At 46.3% G+C, this 14258-nt stretch overlaps 1 protein-coding gene across 2 annotated transcripts in view; it reads right to left on the bottom strand.

The window, feature by feature from the left end:
• The window catches only part of LOC119402404 (uncharacterized), a 347414-nt gene that overhangs the window by 123241 nt on the left and 209915 nt on the right, over positions 1-14258 (bottom strand). The gene's annotated exons all lie outside the window — the stretch shown is intronic.

Here is a 14258-nt window from a genome sequence, read left to right as displayed (position 1 = left end):
CTGAAGAGACGCACACCGGCGAAAAAGAAAGAAGGCACGAAAACTTATCTGCACATGCCCATGCAACAGGCGAACCTATCAATCCGGCACGCGTGGGGGTCTACGTGGAAGATAACGGTTAAGGCATTTGCTTTCATCTTTATGGACGTTAATCGAAGGTTGGCTCACGCATGCGCTACCACTATTCTCGATATGCCATGCTTCAATCATCAGGCGCGTTTCTTCATTTCTATGCCGGTACAACACTGCGCATTCATCGAATTTTGGCGTGAAATTCCAATCTCGACAATGTAGCGATAGATTAGAAGGTGAGCCTCCTCTTAGCGATCTCTTATGTTCCAACAATCTCTGGTTAATGCATCGGCCCGTCTGTCCAACGTAGAAGCGGCCGCAACTGATAGGGACCTTATAAACCACACTTGTACGGCAATCACTTAATTTGTTGGTGGGTTATACGAAACAAATATCGGTCCCCTTCTTGTCTTTTACTCGCTCATTCTTCCTCTGCACAGCGGCACAAATCTTACCAAGCTTATTGGCAGCCGTGAAGGCAACGTTAACGCCGTATCTGCTTCCTATTTTCTTTAGCCTGTGAGATACGCAAAGAATGTACGGTATACCTAAGACACGTTTCTTCCTATCGCTTTCTGCGACCATGCTCAGACTTGACATATTGCACTTATTTAAACGTTCAGCGACAGTGGCAACTGCATCACGAGGATACCCTGCATCTAAAAGACGCCTGACCTGTGCGTTAAAGCTACCACTCATGTTGTGGTCACACGACTTGGTGAGGGCTAACTTAAAGGGGCCCTGCAACACTTTTCGAGCATGCTCAAAAAGCGCTGCCGATCGGTAGTCGAGGCTCCCGAGAACACGCGAGCCAAATATTATAGCGATGCGCACGGCCTGGAATTTACAATAAATTCTCAAAGTCAGCTGAAAATCTCTCCCTCTTCTCTCGACAAGTGATGTATTAGTCCGCAAAATATGACGCGATTGTCGGCAGTTCCACCATTGGCTGATGTTATAATCACGATAACACCCTCATTATTACTTTCGTTGTTAATTTTGAGTTCAATAAGTAGATAATATGTATGTTTAAATTCTGTTATCGCGTTAAAAACACCGAACAAACATTAATATTAGCACTTCCGGTCTCACCGACAGCTCGTCTGCTCGTAGTTGCGTGGTTCCGTTTTCTTCGCCATGCGCAGTGCCGAAAACGTGAATATTTCTGTGCTTTTGACCATCGCCGGTTGCCGTTGAGAGTGGCAGCCGTTCGAGTGTTGCCTCGTCAGCTGGGAACTGCATCGTCGGCACGTTCTCACGACCGACCGAGGCAGCCGTGCAGCATGTCTCCGATAACAGTGCTGGCGTCCGGTAATGGCGGCGCTTTGGGGTCGTCTGCCAGTGCCGTCTTACGAGGCGGTGTATCGGAGTATGGGCCGAAACCGATCGCAGCTGTCATTCGTTCCAAACGAGCGCGCAGGTTTGCTTCCATGGTTGGCAAAGCGATGAAAACACTACGGCGTTCGATGTGCACACCCAACATTACCAAACCGACGCGCAGTTTTCAAGCACGCGCGATACACAGTGCGATCGGCTTCGCCGTTCGCTGTCTGTTCAGTATGTCACCGAGCCGTACCTCGGCGTATCCTCCCCGTAGTCTCAGGTTCCCGAGAAACCGCGACACAGCAGCCAAGCAGACTCGCATTTTCACGGTAGCTGCAGACAGCCGGGGGATGGATCCGCGCCGGCCCGATGCCCCACGATCCTTTCTTCTAGTCTTTAGTTCTTTGTTGTCAGCCCGCACTCGCTGTGCGCCCGCATTCGAAGAGCAAACAGCATCGAAGTACCGCCACTGGGAGAAGGGTGCACGCAGCTTTGCCGTGTTGAACACGATTCAAGCGCGAGCAGCGCGACGAGGCAGTGTATCGGAGTGTGGGTCGAAAGCCATCTCAGCTGTCATTTGTTCCAAACGCGCACGCAGGTTTGCGTCCATGGTTGGCAGAGCGATGAAAACACTACGGCAGTTCGAGGTGCACACCCAACATTACCAAACCGACTCGCAGTTTTCAAGCACGCGCGATACACTGTGCGATGGTCTCCGCCGCTCGACCAGCTCGACGACGACCGCGCGAGCCGACCGGAAGTGGCGCCACAGACCACGTGGTTGCGCCGAGACGCCAGGGAGAAAAAAATGCCGCCGGCGCTGACGTCGCCTCCTCGCACCTCTGCCCTCCCTCCCTCCCTTCACGCCGCGCGCAGCTTTCCGCGAGCTCGCTACGTTGAGTTGAGGGAGAAAGCTGCGGAACGTGATCTCTATAATTTGGTAACACCACTTAGACTTGACGGATTCGAAAAATTTTTGCGGCATATGACTCGTGAAGAGTCATACGTCAATAATGAGACTATTCCAATATAACTAAGAAAGGTGTTGCAGGGCCCCTTTAAGGCAAGACATGGCCCCGATGCCGTTTTTACAACCTTCGAGTGCTTCGACGAAACATTTAACAGTGGTTTCGAAGGTCTAGAGAAATACTACCAGCACACGTGGTTCTTCTGAAACGTTAGGGAAATGTCTAGAAATTGTATTCCATTATTCTGAGGCACACTTTACCACACACCACACTTGCCGTCCTCATTTTAATTAAAATTTCTTGCTCACTGACGTTACCACTACAAAAAATCAAGTAATCGTCCACATAACGAAAAACCTTAACCGAATTACCTAAGGCGCCTTTCAAATGTTCGTCAATCTTGCTAATGTATAAATCACTAAGAATTGGAGCAACCTTAGAACCAATACATATCCCTGATTTCAGCACATAGACGCCTTTTTTCCAACCTACCAGCGTCGACTTTAAATACATGGAAAGAATTTCTAGAAAAGTCCAGGTAGAAACATCACATTTATCGGTTACAACTGTCTCATGCCCTTGTTCGTTAATACATTCGTTAACACATTTTAACAAGTCCTCATGCGGGAAAGAGTAATAAAGGTCTTCAATATCCGTACTAAAAGGTTTACAACAGCCGGGGTTCTCCTCTGAGAGGAACTCAACCAGCGCTTGAGAATTACGCATACGAAAAGGCCATGAAAAACTCAAAGAGGTTAAGCAGTTCTGCAAATGACTAGATACAGCGACTTGCCAGGTGTCTTGCTCTGAAACGATTGCTCGAAACGGAATCTCGTTCTTGTGCGTTACGGCTGAAAAAAAAACAATTCTAAAGTAAGTGATTTAGCCTTCTTGACATTACAGGCTTACTTAGATTTAGGTGCACGTTAAAGAACCCCAGGTGGTCAAAATTTCCGGAGCCCTCCACTACGGCGTCTCTCATAATGATATCGTGGTTTTGGGACGTTAAACCCCAGATAATATTATTATATAATACATTACAGGCTAGGTTTTCAAGGTTATGTCTCAAAAAAAGGTCGACAGCACGTTGCCTAACTACCGATGGTTTAAGTTTTACCATCCTAAAGTTCTTTTTAATGGCTGTTAATGTTTTTTCTGAGAACAAACTGTCATACAATACCCTTCCTTATCTAAAATTGCTGGCCTGAGTTTCTTCTCAACACAGTAATTAACCAAAGGCCGGATAGCATCAGGACATTTGAGATGCATATTAGAACCCTTGATACTAGCAATGCAGTCTGAAATGCTGTGGGAGCGCTCTTCTTCAGGAACGAGTCTAGTGATTGTACGCGGCAAACTTAAAACGTCTGTTGGTTTCAGGTTCGGCTTAAAACAGTATTTGGGACCTAAGGCTAGAGTTTCGCAGTGACTATCATCTAAGGCAGCTCCTCCAAGGACTAGCAAGTTATTTTGCGGTAAAACAGCAGAAATTATCTTACTCAAAGATGTTAAGAAAGCATTAACAGCCATTAAAACGAATTAGGCAACGTGCTGTCGACCTTTTGTTAAGACATAACCTTGAGAGAATAGCTGTAATGTCAAGAAGGCTAAATCACTAACTTTAGAATTGTTTTCTTTTTTCAGCCAAAACACATAAGAACGAGATTCCGTTTCGATCAATCGCTTCAGAGCAAGGCACCAGGCAAGTCGCTGTATCTAGTTATTTGCAGAACTGCTTAACTTCTTTGAGTTTTTCGGACCCTTTTCGTACGCGTAATTCTCAGGCGCAAGTTCGGTACCTCTCAGAGGACAACGGAGGAGAACCTCGGCTTTTAGTGTGGATATTGAAGACCTTTATTACACTTTGCCGCATGACGAGTTGTTAAAATGTGTTAACGAATGCATTAACGAACAAGTAGCTAAAGTGGTTGCTTGGGCGAGTTGGTACGACATACTTCACATAACCGGGAACAGATGATACGCGAAATTCACGAGGCTGCGGAAATGGCTAGGCTGGGCGATGCGTGTGTCAGCAGGCCTTCAATTGCCCTATCACAAAAATAAATTGATTTTCTTCAGAATGCTTACACACGTGAGGCTCATGGCGATGATTATGTTCCGTAGGTTTTCCCTGTTTTTATCTTTTTATTTGTTGTTCCTATATTTGTCAGATACTGTACAAGTATATATTGCGCGGTGCTAGCAAATAAATCTTGTTGTAAGTCAGCGCCGCCGTCTGTGTCCTTCTTTCTCTTGTCCGCCGTTTTTAGCGCTGTTTTTTATGTGAAATTAACGAACAAGGGCATGAGACGGTCTTCACCAATAAATGTGGTGTTTCTACTGGGGCTTTACTAGAAATTCTTTCTGTGTATTTAAAGTCGACGCTGGTAGGTTGGAAGGAAGGCGTTTATGTGCAGAAATCACGGATATGTATTGGTTCTAAGGTTGCTCCAATTCTTAGTGATTTATACCTTAGCAAGATTGACGAACATTTGGAAAGCGCCTTAGGTAATTCGCTTATTAGGGTTTTCCATTATGCGGACGATTACTTGATTTTTTGTAGTGGTGAGGACTTTGAAACGGTGGTAACCTCAGTGAACCAAACATTTGTATTAAATGTAGGTGGGCTGAGCTTTACTAAAGAGGTGCCTCAGAATAATGGAATACGATTTCGAGACATTTCCTTAACGTTTAAGAAGAATCACGTGTTCTGGCAGCAGTGTGTTGGAACGGAACGTAAACCGAAAACGAAAAACGAGAAAAACGATATTTTTGACCGGAACGAAAACGAAACCGAAACTTGAAGAAATGTATTATTTCGTTCCGGAGTGCAACCGAAATTTTTTCAATCGTTTTTCTGTTCACAAGAAAACTTCGCAATCCAGAACAACTGAGCTTGTGCAATGTGAACATATCTCAGGGTACAGTATTAGTGGGTACCTCAGGCAGTAATTCAAAAGCAAAAAGATATATTGAAATTGTGCGAAAAACGAAAGCAGTGGTGGCAACCACAGATATTTGTTATGAGATCACAACAGCTGATTTTGCGCCATAGTTGTCCGCCACCGCCGGTGTCCATGACCGCTATTGCGTAAACTAAGAAAAAATTGAATAAAAAACAAACTTCTAGCATCGGATGGGATTTTAACCTGCGCCCTCTGCGTGACAGCCGGGTCTTCCACCACAGTGCCAAGCTGGTGCTTCTAACTTCTTCGCAAAAATTCTCTCCACAGGCGTCATGTCGGGCAAGGAATAGTGTTAACATATGTCATATAGTGTGGCAGAAGAGCAAAATAACAACCAGTCATCACACAGTGCTAATAGCGCAAAGTGTGCGGTTTAATGCTTCGCACTAGTGTTGCGGATTTGCACTCTAGAATGAAAATGACTCCGAAATCATTCCACATTTTCGCGACCCCAGAATGGAATGGGAAAGAAATGGGGACAACGCTTTGAGGAATGGAATGGGAATGGAATTACGTGTTTTCACGGAAATAGAGCACTTTTTCGTGTACATGCTGTTTTTGAAACTTCAAACATTAATAAGTCAGAGCATCGAATTTAACAGTAAAGCAGTATTTTTAAAATGGCTTGGCTGATTACAAGCACGGTACATTTATAAGCAACGCGCCTACTACAAACCGAGGTAGAAGTTACAAACAAATGCATTACCTTGCAGTGTACAAAAAATGCATTATCGCAGCAGATACTGAAGGGAGAAACAAACTACCCCTGCGCGTTGGTTCGCACTGATATCCCTCCCCTCCCCCACGAAAGTGGCGAATGCTCTATGCACAGCCTGAACTTTATCACACGAGCAGTTTAGTACCTGACACACGTAAATAACCTTTGCGACAAGGAAGACACCGCATACCTGCGCACAGGCGAACACAGAAAGTTCTCCTCACCCCATCCGTGCTGGCGAGGCGCGCTTGACAAGCGTCAGTGCTGACGAGCAGTGCTGCCCAGTGTTCCGTATTCGATGCAAAGGCACAAAGTGCCAGAGAGGTGCCCTGTTCTAACTAATACCAGCAGATCTGGAGGGCTTTGTTACCCTTTAACCAAATCATAGTTTTCTCCATATTCACGACCACTCCAGACGCGTGGCAAAACTGCTTAGTCTTCTTGAATGCTACTTTTTTCATCACAAAAATACGCTATGTCGTCATTTTAGCATTAACACATTTAGGCTTAAGCATTATTAAAACATCACCATTTGTTCAAACATGTTCACCCATGCAAATACAATAGGTAGCGGAAGAACTGCCCCTATGGGACTTAGAAGGGTGGCTGCATGAGATGTGTCACCAAGCTACTATTCCTCGACCTTGGTAACGTGTTTTGCATACTTTTGCAGTTCTTAATGCGTCTGGTAGCATCAGGTTTATGGGGCGTTCATTCTTAACTCGATAAAACTATCAAGATGCCTTTCCTACGTCGACGAATTACAGGAATGGAATTGCACTGCCCGGCCATTCCCGGAGTGAGAATGGGCTAAGTTTTTTCATTCTGAGGCATTGAAAGGAATGGAAATGCGGCAAGTCCTAATTCCCTGGAATACAATTGGAATAGAATGGAGGCTCCCATTCCACAACACTGCTTCCCACCCATTGCGAAGTGCTCAGCCATAATTCTTCATCATCATCAGCCACAGCTCAAAGTGCACATGCCTCACAGATGTGTAGCGAGTAGAACGATTCTTCGAAAAATTACGAAAAATTGCATAGTGGGAACTTCTCTACTTCAGAAAAATTACGATGATTTAGAGCGTAGTGGGTGCCTTGCATGTTGACTTGTATTAACTGCCCCAAGAGACTCTATAACGGGCTCTACAAAGTCCGCTCTTCCAGCTTTCGCTGTGACTGTGCCGCGTGTTCCGCGCAGGCCTGGCGTGCCTTTTATCAGAACAGCGGTTTCGGTCGTCAGAGAGTACACTCAATGACATGCTGCTTCTGAGATCGTGCTCACTGAATTGACACAAAGCATTGAGCCCACTAAAAAAAGTCGTATTTGCCTTTTGAGAAAATAAGTACTATGACTGAAATTAATACCGCTTTGTGCAAGCAGGAATTCGTAGTACAGTTACTTCCGCTCCTTTGAAGAACGTGTATTACCCTTGCCCGGCTTTCCTAAGAGAAGGGCAAGTAACTATATCATAAATCTAATGTTTTTTAAATGCGAAGCATTTCTTAGCGAACCTCTGGCACTTTGGGCGTTTCTATCTACGTATCTATCTATCTATCTATCTATCTATCTAGCCGCCTACGTCTGAGTGCTCTCATGATCGCCTCCTTAACTTGGTGAAGACCAAAATTTACATGCGAGGGTAAGAGGATTTGACGAATATGATTGCCGGGTCATGACATGAATAACGTTAAAATCATGTCGCGTACGTCGTCAAACCCTTTCCACTAGACACGTGTGGCACATACCCGTTTACCTCGGGCCGCGGTGTACGGGTATGCACCACAGGTGATTGACAGTTCATATCTACCCAGGAACGGCGAGAACGGACATTGGTAACTAAAATGCTAGAGCGTTAAGGAAAACCAACAATGGCAGCGTTGACTCAACGAATGGAATGAATGAAAATTAGGATCCCTGCAGGAATCGAACCCAAGCATTCTGCGTGGCAATCAGGTATTCTACCACTGAGCCATGCCAGGTGTATAAACTGGTTTGGAAAAAGAGCCTACGCAGGCGTAAAATCGGTGCAACGTCAATTGTGGTTGTGGTGCTTGCTATCTAATTTTGCAAGAAAGCAATAAACACTACATGATACTCCTACGATGTGTACTCCTACGATACATGCATCATATCAGATTAACGTCTGTAGTTCCAGTGTTGGCTCCGCTTTTATAGCAGTCTAATAAACATTAAGTTTTATTCATATGATTCAGCAAGCTATATTGAAGCATTGCTCGATCCCGGAGGAATACATTAACGAAAGTTACATATGATATCCACATCACCGCACCGTAAATTGCACTTAGTCCGCAAGAACGACGCAGTGTCCACTTCATTTCTTACGAGGCTCGGCGATGGCCTCATGCTGACCGAGGATGATGCCAGATTCAGTGACAGCCGCTTTGTAGACTAGGCTACGTAGGCCACATACGCCCAGGTAGTCTACGAATACGACAAACACCATCCACTGATGTTGGTCCACGTTGCACTATCCAGGCCTACCAGTCTCGACGGCCTATACCTCACCAACGCGAAGGGTGGCTTCAGGTTCCTACTTGTCGCCTGCTCTGTCGACAGCCGATTTGTCGACGAAATGACCGAGGCATGAGGATGTAGATGCGGTCACTGACCAAGTCAAGGTGAAAAACACACAGACGTTTCGGGACCCATACGGGTTCCTTGTTCACACTAAGCAGGCAAGAGCCGTGTGTCGCTTTTTTATGCTAAAATGTGACGTAGTGAACGGGTGTAGGTGTAGGAACCGAGGCATCCTAGAATTCCAACAGCTCTACTATACCACATACTTCACCACACATGGACCCCTCGTCACCACGATCACGACCGGATCCTATAAGAAGTCATGACCAGCCGCTGGTGCTCACTGATCACGGTGATGATGCCCTTGTTGAAGAACTCTCAAGAACTTCTTCCACACATGCACACGAGTTCGTGAAACGTGCGTGCGTTCTCGGGGACACATATGCGGCTCTTCAACATATATATGTGTGCGTATGAAACTTAAACATATCTTTAGCGTCACTTTCTAACTTGTCGCTCAGTAAAAAAGGTTACGCCACAGTCACCTACCCGCCGCATGCTTCGCATAACATCGACTCCCACGGTACGTGGGGTCTGCCGAATTTTTTTTTTTGTGATTGCCTGACTTTCAAATTTTTGCATAAAAAACCGTAACCAACCGTTACAGAACATTTTTTTTTCGTTCCGAAACAGAAACGGGACGGAAATTTTTGCAGTGGAACGAAACTAAAACCGAAACAAAAAACATTCCATTCCGACACCCTGGCTGGCAGTGTTCTCCTAGATCTTTGAAACCGCACCTAAATTTTTCGTCGAAGCACTCGAAGGCTTTAAAAAAAATCACAGCATATCCACGGAGTGAATGATGATGAGTGGGCGAAGCTGCGGAGGTCCATCGGTAAACCGTGAATCTTCCCTGAATTCTGCCCAGTACATCATCACCGACGTGAGATCGGGCGCTTTTATACTAAAGGTTCGATGAGTTATGAGGACTTGCAGCTCACTTTATTTTACATGTACGCTGTGAATTTTCATTGTTTAGAAAACAATTGCTTTAGAAAACATCTGGCGTCTTTCGTTAAGCAGCTGGCGTCTTTTCGTTTTGCTTTAGAAACATCTGGCGTTCTTTCGTTTTGCTTTTAGAAAACATCTGGCGTCTTTCGTTGGTTTATTTCATCAATCAACGGCGTTTTGAACAAAATTTTTATTGTTTAGTCACGCACAGGAGAAATCTCACCAGGCACTACCTTGGAGGTAAACAATGGCTGCTAATGGGAATGAGAGACAGAAGAAGTCGCCTTTTAGCTAACACTTACACTTCTACTTCTACTAACGTTTCCAACTGGAACATGCCAATGGCTGCTAATGGGGAATGAGAGACAGAAGAATTCGGCTTTTAGTTAACGCGCACGCTGCGAATTTTTTATTGTTCAACAACGCACAGGAAAAATCTCCCATCGGCACCACCTTGGAAGTCAAGATCTGGTACTAGCGTTACGACTGGTTACGCACTACTATGACTACGAGGGACGAACGGGTGCCACCTTAAGGAGCTTCGCCCCTAAAAAGGGCATCGCCATGTCTTGCCTTAAGTTAGCCCTCACCAAGTCGTGTGAGCACAACATGAGTGGTAGCTTTAACGCACGGGTTACGAGCCTTTTAGATGTAGGGTATCCTCATGATGCAGTGGCCACTGTCGCTGAACGTATAAAGAAGTCCATTATGTTAAGTCCGAGCATGGTTGCAGAAAGCGATAGGAAGAAACGTGCCTTAGATATACCGTACATTCATTCCGTATCTCACAGGCTAAAAAAAGTAGGAGTAGATAGGGCGTTAATGTTGTTTTTACGGCTAGGTAAGCCGGTTAAGCTAGGTAAGATTTGTGCCGCTGTGCAGAGGAAGAATGAGAGAGTAAAAGACAAGAAGCGGACCGATATTGATTTCGTAAAACACACCAACAAATTAACTGATTGCCGTAGAAGTGTGGTGTAAAAGGTCCCTCTCAGCTGCGGCCGCTTCTACGTTGGACAGACGGGCCGATGCATTAACCAGATATTGTTGGGACATAAGAGACCGCTAACAGGAAGCTCACCTTCTAATGTATCTTTACGTTGTCGAGAATGCAAGTCCACACCAAAATTCGATGAATGCACAGTGTAGCACCGGCATAGAAATGAAGAAACACGCGTGATGATTGAATCATAGCATATCGAAAATAGGGGTAGCGCATGCGCCAGAGAACCATCGATTAACTTGCATAGAGATGAAATCAAATACCTTAACAGTTATCTTCCACGTAGACCCTCACACGTGCCGGATTGATAAGTTCTCCTGTTGCATGGGCAAGCGCCGATAAGTTTTCGTGCCTTCCCCCTTTTCCGCCGTTGTGCATCTCTTCAGATGTTAGTCGTCGTTTGTGGTGTCCTGACTTCTTTCTTGTGTATGTGTTTGCACGCCCTGTCTTTTTAGAATGGCTATTGGTGTTTGGCAGCTATTGCCATAGGTCGTCAAAAAATGTGGAGCTCAATCAAGCTCACTCATGGAATACACTTTGCCCATAGGGCTCACTCGCACTCAGACTCACCAAAATTTTCCTCGAACGGACTCACTCGGACTCAGACTCACTAAATTTTTTAAACGAAAGTGTTTTATTCCGGGGTCCACCAAGACTTCAGTGACGTATTTCCGTCACGGAAATGACGTCTAAAAAGTTTACACGATCAGATGGCAAAAGTTCCGTCAACGGGCATCCAACCCACGACCGCTCGGTCCGCAACAACAGATGGCGGGCACGCTATCCACTGCACCACGGTCACAGACTCTAGAGGCTTTACAAACGCGCCTTTTATATATACCACTCTCCCGGTCGGCGGGGTGGTGTTGCCCTCTGGGACCGGTAAAGTAAAGTAATTTTTCATTACTGCGGCCTCCGCGATTAGCAACTGCAACGCCTTACACGTCCGTCCCATTCGGCGTGTTTTCAATAGAAGTTCAATTTTGTGAATGCCTTAACACACCGCGAGGTGGCAATCTTAGCGCAAGCGTCGTAAAAGCATCGGTCTCGCTCATAGCATCACGCTAATCCAAACAAAAAAATTACACCATCTCCCGCTAAAGGGGACCATGAGTAGATGCGAAGCCGGAGTACTTGCACGATCGCGTTCCGCTGGGCATGCTACCGAGCTCGCGTCGTGGAACGCGAAGAGCGACGCTACGCGCATCGTATCTTCCATCTAGCCTGGCCGTTAATTCTCACAGGGCGAGCGGGGAACGCGGTCGACAGGCGGGCGAGAGGGGGCAGCGTAGGAGAGGAGAGAGAAGGGGAGGGGACGCGCATGCGCTCGAGCTTATCGCGCCGTTGCGCAGGTGAGAATTTCGGCATGTCTAGCCCGCGTTTCAGACGAAGAGTGGAAAGGGGGAGGGCAGAGGGGAAGTGGAGAGGGGTATAGGAGAGGGGAGGGAAGAGGGGAAGGGGAGAGGGTGAGTGCAGAGGGTGGAGGGGAGGGGGAATGGGAGAGGGTAGATGACAGGGGGAATGGTGAGGGGGAGCGGGGAGGAGGTGTGTGGAGAGGGTATGCGCATGCGCATTAAGGGTGGTCACGCCGCACACCACCACCGGATTGAGCTCCGCCTTAAGATACATCGCATCTAAAAATTGGCCGCGTATCTGCGTGCTTCGTTGCAAATGTCGTCTAAAGACGATAGAAGAGGCGCTGCGTGAGATATGGACACCATCTGGCAATACGTAGGGAAACATGAGTGCTGTGTTGCGGGCTGGTAGTCCCGGCGCAGCAGCAGGCGAAGACCGGCGGTGACCAACGCGACCGGCGGGGACGCCAGCCAGCCCAAACACATGGTTTGGCGCGAAGCGCTGAAGCAGAAGAAATGTCCGCACTCAACGAGTACTCTCCACACACTCTTTTATTAACACGTCGCCTGGGTAAAACAGGAATGCCAGAGCGGCGCCCCATGGCATTCGTACAGTGCAATACAGAACCGAAACCGAAACACAACAATGAGCTCGTGCAGAAGGCACGGAGGAAGGCAAGTTTCAGCGCAGTCGCATTTTCAGCGCAGCTTAAGAAGCTAGGGTCTTTAGAATTACGTATGTATGCATTTTCTATTGAAGGAACACACCGCCTAATAGCTACCTAGTGATGTTGCGCCTCATATATGCGTAATGTTTGCTTTTAGGGGCGAAGCTCCTTAAAGCGGCACCCGTTCGTCCCCGTCGTAGTGCATAACCAGTCTTAACGCTAGTACCAGATCTTGACCTCCAAGGTGGTGCCGGTGGGAGATTTCTCCTGTGCGTTGTTGAGCAATAAAAAATTCGCAGCGTGCGCGCTAACTAAAAGCCGACTTCTTCTGTCTCTCGTTCCCCATTAGCAGCCATTGACATGTTCCAGTAGGAAACGTTAGTAGAAGTAGAAGTGTGTTAGCTAAAGCCGACTTATTCTGTCTCTCATTCCCCATTAGCAGCCATTGTTTACTTCCAAGGTAGTGCCTGGTGAGATTTCTCCTGTGCGTGATTAAACAATAAAAATTCACAGCGTACATGTAAAATTAAAGTGAGCTGCAAGTCGCCATCACTCTCATCGACCCTTTAGTATAAACCGGCCCGATCTCACGTCGTTGATGGTGTAGTGGGCGTGAAGCTGCGCGACGCCGCCGCCAAGATCCTGCCGTACGAGAGCTTCGCCCCACTCATCATCATTCACCCCGTGGATATGCTGTGGAATTTTTTTGATCGACAATGTACACAAGTATGAACCTAGTCAGCCGTTCAAGATGGCTGGCCCTTGGGCAAGTGGTTCAACTTTGGCCGAGTGGCTGAATCGAGTGACGTGACGACAAACAGAAAGACAGACAGAAAGGCAGGCCAAACCACAGCGCGCGGCGTTGCCAGCCATGCACCGTATTTATCAAATTGTTTTCGGATACCTAGTTGACGAGCTGGAAGCGAGTGGAGTTGATGCCTTCTTAAGGCGCTGGCACACTCGGTTTTTCGTATTACGTGGGGAGAAACTGGAATTTCCAGCAGCACCATACTGAGTTCAGAAAAAGAAACAAGTTACCCGATTCCCCGTGGTACACTCCCCCCCCCCTTTCCTTTTTCTCCCTTCTTCTTTCCTTATTTTTTTTCCTCATCTCCTTGAGACGTAAGATGCTTTAGTTAATTTGGTTGTTGTTTCACAGTTGTTCGGTAGCGTACAGTGTATTACAGGAGCCAGTAATTGCGTCTAGCGTTTGTATAAGTTACACTGACGCAATTTATAAGTATTTAGTTTATAAGTGTCTCTCGCGCTTGCGTCTACAGGTTCAATAAAGTTTCCTTTGTGACCAAAATTTCTCCGTTTGAATATCCCAAGAAAGACTATCGTCTTTAAAAATAGCTCTGCGACGCGCGCCTGCCTCACCTGGCTGTAACACAGCGCTTGTTTTTGTTTTGTTTAATAATACTGTTAACCCTAGAAGAGTCATTACAGGAAGGGATCAACAATCAGATACAGTTCAATAAAAAATGTACACGCGACGTAAATGTGAAAATGATTTCAAGGGCACTGCAGCATGCTTGCTTCAGAGCTATGCAAAAAAGAGAAAAAGAAGAAAAAAAAAACAACAACAAAAAAAAACACAAATGTACTCGTCGAGACCACATCGTAACGTTAA

This window comes from Rhipicephalus sanguineus, chromosome 8 (genome assembly GCF_013339695.2).
Source record: "Rhipicephalus sanguineus isolate Rsan-2018 chromosome 8, BIME_Rsan_1.4, whole genome shotgun sequence".
NCBI lineage: Eukaryota > Metazoa > Arthropoda > Arachnida > Ixodida > Ixodidae > Rhipicephalus > Rhipicephalus sanguineus.
The sequence above is the reverse complement of the archived record's forward strand: the minus strand, read 5'-3'. Positions and strand labels throughout refer to the sequence as shown.